Genomic DNA, 7,863 nt, shown 5'->3' on the forward strand with positions numbered 1-7,863 from the left:
TGGTCTTGCTTTGGCAGGGGGTTTGGACTCCAGAGGTACCTTCCAATCCCTAACATTGAATGTATGTGTCTAATGAAGTGCTGATCCTATTACTGGTGAGGCTGAAGCACTGTGATATTTAAGAGGCTGGAGTAGATGACCATAAAGTTGCCCACATGAAGGCCAACTCGAGTCCTCTGCACCCGGTTGCATGCTGTTGGGGATGCAGGTGTTGTGGAGGAGGGGGCAGCATTTTGGTTCTCTACTGGCAGCTGACAGAAGTTTGGTTCTTCAGAAACAGCAAACAACATATCCTGGAAGCTTTCCTGGGCTTTGAGTTGAGGCTGTGAGTTCCTTGGGCTGAGTCTGCCTCTTACACACAAAGCAAGGCTGTAAACAGGCAGCAAAACGAAAAGCCTTGCAGAGAGAAGTGCTCACCAGGCAGCAGTGTGCCCAGGTGGGCAAGAGAGCCAATGGCATCCTGGGCTGGCTCAGAAAGAGTGTGGCCAGTAGGACAAGGGAGGTACTTCTGCCCCTGTACTCAGCACTGCTCAGGCCACACCTTGAGTGCTGTGTCCAGTTCTGGGCTCCTCAATTCAAGAGAGATGTTGAGGTACTGGGAGGTGTCCAGAGAAGGGCAAGGAAGGTGGTGAGGGGCCTGGAGCACAGCCCTGTGAGGAGAGGCTGAGGGAGCTGGGGGTGTTTGGCCTGGAGAAGAGGAGGCTCAGAGCTGACCTCATTGCTGTCTGCAACTCCCTGAAGGGACTTGATGATCTGTGAGGTCTCTTCCAATCCTGATGATACTGTGATACTGTGAGGCTGTAGCCAGGTGGGGTTGGTCTCTTCTGCCAGGCAAGCAGCAATAGAACAAGGGGGCACAGCCTAAAGTTGTGGCAGGGGAGGTTTAGGCTGGATGTTAGGAGGAAGTTGTTGTCAGAGAGAGTGATTGGCATTGGAATGGGCTGCCCAGGGAGGTGGTGGAGGCACTGTCCCTGGAAGTGTTCAGGAAAAGCCTGGCTGAGGCACTTAGTGCCATGGTCTGGTTGATTGGCCAGGGCTGGGTGCTAGGTTGGACTGGATGAGCTTGGAGGTCTCTTCCAACCTGCTTGATTCTATGATTCTATGTGCTGGTGCTGCTTTGGGCACTTGTGGAATGGAAAAGGCTTCACACTGTGGGCTCTGCCAGCTGCCATGCAGATGGTGACCTGCTTGCTGCCACCTCGAGTTAGGTGTTCCCTTGCTAATGGTTTGCACTGAATTTTGGAAGTGCTGGGGAAATCTTTAATGCCATTATTTTGGGGGACTTATAATAGAACCAGAGGAGCTGCAGCAAATGGGAGCAGCACAGCCTGACCACTGAAGATGGCTTTGCCTATGGTGGTGACCCACTTCTTGCATAGAAAACATCCATCCATGGCCTGGCAGTGGATGAAGGGAAAGAGGAAAGAAGACAGACATGAGAAAGGCAGGCACAGATAATAATCTCACAGAAATAAAGTCACAGAAATTAATGTCACAGAAATAAAGCCACAGAAATTAATGCTGAGGCTCAAAAAGGGGGGGGGGGGGGGGGGGGAAATCACCAGGGGATTTGGTCTTCCCCAGGCATGGCATTCATGTCCACTTCTTCATCAGCAGCTGGGCATCAATCAATGCTATGTCCCTTGCCCCACTTGGGCTACTGACAAGAGTTTGTCCCCATCCTCTTGCACCCCACCATGTGGCACACTTACTGATCAGATCCTCTCTCAGGCTGCTCTTCTCCAGGCTAAGCAGCAACAGGTCTCTCAGACTTTCTGCCTCACAGAGATGCTCCAGGCCCTTCAGCACTTCTTTACTGTAAGGGTCACAGAGCACTGGCACAGGCTCCCCAGAGAAGTTGTGGGGTCTCCTTCTCTGGAGCCTTTCAAGGCCTGTCTGGATGTGCTCCTCTGTGCTCTGTGTTAGATAGTATTGTCCTGCTCTGGCAGGGGAGTTGGACTTGATTGATCTCCTTGGATCCCTTCCAACCCCTAACATCCTGTGAGCCTGTGATCTTTGCAGCCTTCACTGGATTCCCTCCAGAAGCAGGTTCTTGTCTGTCTTAGAATCATAGAATCCAGCAGTTTGGAAGAGACCTCCAAGCTCAGCCAGTCCAACCTAGCACCCAGCCCTGGCCAATCAACCAGACCATGGCACTAAGTGCCTCAGCCAGGCTTTGCTTCAACACCTCCAGGAATGGAGACTCCACCACCTCAATCATGCTGAGGAGAGCATCAGAGGGACCAGCTCCATATCAAGCCACAAGCAAAGAGCAGAGGTAGGTAACAGCTACCCTGAGAATGCCTCTCTTGGGTTGGTTGTTTAGTTTGTTTGTGGGTTATTTCTTACTGCTCTTGATCTGGGGGAAATTCATTTGTCTGGGAGCTGTGAACAGAAGTGGCAACAGATGCACTGTGTAATAAAAGCACGAAAGCCACTATTATGCTTTCAGGAAGAGAACAGAGAGGAGAGAAACTGCAGGTGTCAGAGATTAAGCACAGGCAGAATTATGGAAAGGCAATATCCAGTAGTTCACCATTCACCTTCTCGTTTCCAAGGAACTTTACTCTTAGAACTGAGTTAACTATAGAATCAGAATCATAGAATCAAGCAGGTTGGAAGAGACCTCCAAGCTCAGCCAGTCCAAGCTAGCACCCAGCCCTGCCCAATCAACCAGACCATGGCCCTAACTGCCTCACCCAGGCTTTGCTTCAACACCTCCAGGCACAGCCACTCCACCACCTCCCTGGGCAGCCCATTCCAATGCCAATCACTCTCTCTGCCAACAACTTCCTCCTAACATCCAGCTTAGACCTCCCCCACCACAACTTGAGACTGTCCTCTTGTTCTGTTGCTGCTTGCCTGGCAGAAGAGACCAACCCCACCTGGCTACAGCCTCCCTTCAGGCAGTTGCAGACAGCAATGAGGTCAGCCCTGAGCCTCCTCTTCTCCAGGCCAAACACCCCCAGCTCCCTCAGCCTCTCCTCACAGGGCTCTGCTCCAGGCCCCTCACCAGCTTCATTGCCCTTCTCTGGACACCTTCCAACACCTCAACATCTCTCTTGAATTGAGGAGCCCAGAACTGGACACAGCACTCAAGGTGTGGCCTGAGCAGTGCTGAGCACAAGGGCAGAAGAACCTCCCTTGTCCTGCTGGCCACACTCTTCCTGAGCCAGCCCAGGATGCCATTGGCTCTCCTGCCCACCTGGGCACACTGCTGCCTCATCTTCAGCTACTCCCTACCAGCACCCCCAGGTCCTTTTCTGCCAGGCAAACCACTCTCTCTGGCAAAAACTTCCTCCTAACATCCAGCCTAGACCTCCCCTGGCACAACTTGAGACTGTGTGCCCTTGTTCTGTTGCTGCTTGCCTGGCAGAAGAGACCAACATCACCTGACTACAGCCTCCCTTCAGGCACTACAGAATCTGCTTTTATTTTTTATTTTATTATCCTTTTTATTCTTCTCTTGAAAAAGCACAAAGCCCAGCACTCAGCACCACCAACCTCCACAGTGCTGGCTCCTGACCTTCTTTTAGGAGAGCTCTCCTGTTTTCTCACACCTGCACCGGTGCATCCCCCACTTTCAGGCAGCATGGGGCAGTTTTGGTTTGGCATCACCTGGCAGCCTCCTTCCTAACATCTCTTCTCAGGGGTGGGTCATGGTTTGCAGGGGAGGGGGATGCTGTGTGCCCAGCAGGGGAATTTGGGTTTATTGGGTTTTTTTCTTTACATAAGCTGTGTTTTACCATTCACACCTGAATATTTTCAGCAGCATAGTCCCAAACCTAGAGTAATCTTAAACTGGTTTGGGTTGGAATGGGCTTGTACTGGCTGATGCTGGTGGTCCTTTCCAAGCATAGCGATTCACAGTGAGATGTTGTGCTGAGGGATTTGGTTTGGTCAGGGACTTGTCAGTGTCAAACTAATGATTGGACTCAATGACCTTGAAGGTGTTTTCCAGTCTAAGAAATGTGGTTCTGTGACTTCCAAACCCCCTGCAGTCAGCAGGGACATCCTCCACTAGATCAGGTTGCTCACAGTCTTGTTGAGCCTGACTTTGAATATCTCCAGGGATGAGGTCTCAACTACCTCCCTGGGCAACCTGTTGCAATGTTCCACCACCCTCATGGTGCAGAACTTGTTCCTAACATCCAATTTCAAACTATTTCTCCCTTGTCCTGTCACTGCAGACCTTTTTAAACAGTCCCTCTGCAGCCTTCTTGTAACTGGAAGGGAGCTCTAAGGTCACTCCAGATCCTTCTCTTCTCCAGGCTGAACATCTGCAACTCCCTCAGATGGTCCTCATAGGAGAGGTGCTCCAACACCTTGGCTATTTTCATGGCCACTCAAAGGAGAGTGGGAAGAGGCAAAAGGGGAAAAGTGGAAGCTTCTTCAAATAGAACCATAGAAGCATTTTCTTTGGAAGAGACTTTTAAGATAATTAAATCCAATCATAGGATGATAGAGTTTGGAAGGGACCTGTGGAGGTCATTTAGCCCAACCCCTTGCTAATGTAGGTACACTTAGATTAGCTTGTGCAGAAATGCATTTGGGTGGGTTTGGAATCTTTCCAGAGAAGGAGACTCCATAACCTCTTTGAGCAGCCTCCTCCAGGGCTCCAACACCTTCACAGCAAAGAGGTTTTTCCACATTCAAGCAAAAGCTCCTGGGTTCTATTTTGTGATGCCACTGAGAAGAGCCCAGTCCCAAACTCATGACCTCTGGTCTTTAGCTCTTGTTGAGCATTGATCAGATCCCTTCTCAGTCTGCTGTTCACCAGACTGGGCAGTGCCAGGTCTCTCAGCCTTTCCTCATCAGGTAGCTGTCCTGGTCCCTTAGCCAACCTCCTGGTCCTCTGTTAGACTCTCTCCAGTATTTCCTTGTGGGACTTGGATTGGGGAGCCCAGAACTGCATACCACACCCCAGGGGTGACCTCTCTAGGACAGAGCAGAGGGGGAGAAGAACCTCCATCAGCCTTGCTAATGCACCCCAGGATAGTCTTGGCCACAAGAGCACATTAATTCAGCACTCAATGTCCCTACTAAACCATGTCCCTCAGCACCATATCTCTATGGCACCCTAGGATGCTCTTGGCCTTCTTGGCCACAAGAACACAATAAGTCAGCACTCAACATCCCTACTAAACCATATCCCTCAGCATCATATCTCTATGGCTTTTTAATCCCTTTAGGAATGAGGACTCCATCTCTTCCCTGGGCAGCCAGCCTGGCCTAGGCATTGTCAACCCTTTCAGGGAAGAAATTGTTCCTAATAGCCACCTCAGGGATATTCTTGCACCAATTTTGCCTCTAGAGGATGTAACAGGGTGAAATCAAGGCCACCTAGCCAAGGCTCTTTTCTTCTAGCATTGCTCTAGGCATATTTTGGGGGATAAAAGAAAGCCAAGCAAGCTAATGTGGTTGGTTCTAATCTCCTCATCTTCATGTGCCCATGCTGTCACTTGTTATCTCCTTCAAGAGTGGAAGTTATTCCCCTGGGTATGAGGCAAAGGTGAGAGCATCTCAGCTACCAGCAAAGCTGCTGTTGATGTGCTAAGGCTGCTCTGGTCAGCTGGACTGTGGGTCTCATTGAGCAGGTCTAGGAAAGTGGTTGTCCTCTCTCTGCTTGGCACTGGTGAGGCCACATCTCGAGTACTGGGGCAAATTTTGGGCCCTTCACCACAACAAGGACGTTGAATTGCTGGAGGATGTCCAGAGAAGGACAACTAAGCTGGTGAAGGGGCTTGAACACAAGTCTTGTGTGAGGAGTGGCTATGGGAGCTGAGGAGGTTTAGCCTGGATGAGGCTGACGGGGGGGAGACTGTAGTCAGGTGGGGTTGGTGGTTGGTCTCTTCTGCCAGGCAACCAGCAACAGAAGGGGGGGACACAGTCTCAAGTTATGCCAGGGGAGGTCTAGGCTGGATGTTAGAAGGAAGTTATTGGCAGAGAGAGTGATTGGCATTGGAATGGGCTGCCCAGGGAGGTGGTGGAGTTGCCTTCTCTGGAGATGTTGAAGCAAAACCTGTCTGAGGCTCTTAGTGCCATGGTCAGGTTGATTGGCCAGGGCTGAGTGCTAGGTTGGACTGGCTGAGCTTGGAGGTCTCTTCCAACCTGCTTGATTCTATGATTCTGTGACTTCTTTGCCCTCTACAACTGTCTCAAAGAAGATTGAAGCAAGGTGAGGGTTGGTCTCCCATGCAACAAATGACAGGACAAGAGGGAAGGAGCTTAAGTTGTGCTGAAAGAGGTTCAGGTTGGATGTCAGGAAAAAATACTTTCTCCAAAAGGTCTCTCAAGCCCTGGACCAGGCTGCCCAGGGAAACGTTGGGAAGGGAAGTTGCAAAGATGGGTGGATGTGGTGCTGAGGGACATGGTTTCATGGTAGTGTCCTGGCAGTATAGAATCATAGAATCAAGCAGGTTGGAAGAGACCTCCAAGCTCAGCCAGTCTAACCTAGCACCCAGCCCTGTCCAATCAACCAGACCATGGCACTAAGTGCCTCAGCCAGGCTTTGCTTCAACACCTCCAGGCATGGTGACTCCACCACCTCCCTGGGCAGCCCATTCCAATGGCAGTGGTGCTGGGATTCTGAACTCTAGCTCAGCAATTGAACTTGATGTACTCAAAGGTCTATTCCAACCTCAGCAGCTGCCTGATTCTATGATTCATTCCTGGCTGTGGCTATCTGAGGTTCTGCCTCAACACAAGGGGGAATATCTTTGCTGTAAGGATCACAGAGCACTGGAATAAGCTTCCCAGAGAGGTTGTGGAGTGTCCTTCTCTGGAGACTTTCAAGGCCTGTCTGGATGTGTTCCTTTGTGATCCTCTTACTGCACTCTGCTGAGACCCCACCTGGAGTACTGCATCCAGTTCTGGAGCCTCCATTGCAAGAGGGATGTGGAGATGCTGGAGTGTGTCCAGAGCAGGGCCAGGAGGATGCTCAGAGGGCTGGAGCAGCTCTGCTGTGAGGACAGACTGAAAGAGTTGGGGCTGCTCAGTCTGCAGAAGAGGAGGCTCCCAGGTGACCTTCTTGTGGCCTTCCAGGATCTGAAAGGAGCCTCCAAAAAAGCTGGGGAGGGATTTTTGAGGCTGTGAGGGAGTGCCAGGACTAGGGGGAATGGAGCAAAGCTGGAGGTGGGGAGATTGAGGCTGGAGGTGAGGAGGAATTTGTTGAGCATGAGAGTGGTGAGAGGCTGGAATGGGTTGCCCAGGGAGGTGGTTGAGGCCCCATGGCTGGAGGTGTTTAAGGCCAGGCTGGCTGAGGCTGTGTGCAGCCTGCTCTAGGGTAGGGTGTCCCTGCCCATGGCAGGGGGGTTGGAACTGGCTGATCCTTGTGGTCCCTTCCAACCCTGACTGGTTTTAGGATTCTAAGATAGTGTTGTCCTGCTGTGTCAGAGAGGTTGGACTCAATGATCTCCTTGGGTCCCTTCCAGCCCCTAGCATCCTGTGATCCTGTGATTTGGTGACTCTTTCTTTTTACCTGTCCATAGTGGAACCCTCTTGTTCTGCACTAATATCTCCCCCAGCACAATAGGGCCTGTGAGTAGCTCTTTTAGACACTGGATTAAGAGCAGAAATCAAAGCAGAATCACCATCTCTCAATGGAAGAGCTCTTTCAAGGGGGGGTATTACCTTTAATCATCTGAATTTCCTGTAAGGTAACGTGGAATTACCTACCAAGGACTCTCTATCAAGCCAGATTGCATTGCAGTTAATACCTCTGCTTTTAGCCCCTTTCTTGCCTTATTTTCTTGTCCTTAGATAGATTTTTCATTTTTAACTCTCTCCAAGTGTCTGTGCTGGCTCAGAAGTGACTCAGTGCTTGATCGATACTTCTGGTGGTTGTTGGTACAGTCACTGATG

Source organism: Pogoniulus pusillus, chromosome 6, assembly GCF_015220805.1.
Source record: "Pogoniulus pusillus isolate bPogPus1 chromosome 6, bPogPus1.pri, whole genome shotgun sequence".
NCBI lineage: Eukaryota > Metazoa > Chordata > Aves > Piciformes > Lybiidae > Pogoniulus > Pogoniulus pusillus.